Source organism: Condylura cristata, unplaced genomic scaffold, assembly GCF_000260355.1.
Source record: "Condylura cristata isolate star-nosed mole 26May11 unplaced genomic scaffold, ConCri1.0 scaffold00019, whole genome shotgun sequence".
Classification (NCBI taxonomy): domain Eukaryota; kingdom Metazoa; phylum Chordata; class Mammalia; order Eulipotyphla; family Talpidae; genus Condylura; species Condylura cristata.
Window position 1 is genome coordinate 13,744,946 of NW_004567120.1, and position 472 is coordinate 13,745,417.

The window sequence follows — 472 nt, forward strand, 5'->3', positions numbered from 1 at the left end:
AGAATGGTGAAGGAATGAGAAACTTAAAATGGAAAGGCACACCAAGGATCTGAAAAAGAAGATGTCAACCGGTCAAGCATGATGTCTGGAAGAAATCACTGGAATGTGTCACAGAATGCTAGAACAAGCCACAGCCCTGAGAGATAGGGACAGATTTGCTGATTCTCGCTCTCAAGCTAGACAGCTCCCACCATCACTGCCTCGCGAACCCAGTTCTCCTTTGACTCAGATATTATGTAAATACACTGGTATCTATTGGTTATCTTCTTCATATCTGCACTGAATCTGTTAAAGCCAGCCTTACACCAGCTGGAGTGCCGCCAACTCATACCACTGACCTCACAGAGCAGGGCATGATGGTGCCTAGATAAGCAATTCACACATCCGGTTTATCCTTTTTTTTTAAAGACTTATTTATGCATAGAGAAATGGGGTACAGGAGCGTTCAATTGCTTTGGACCCTTTAAAGCCT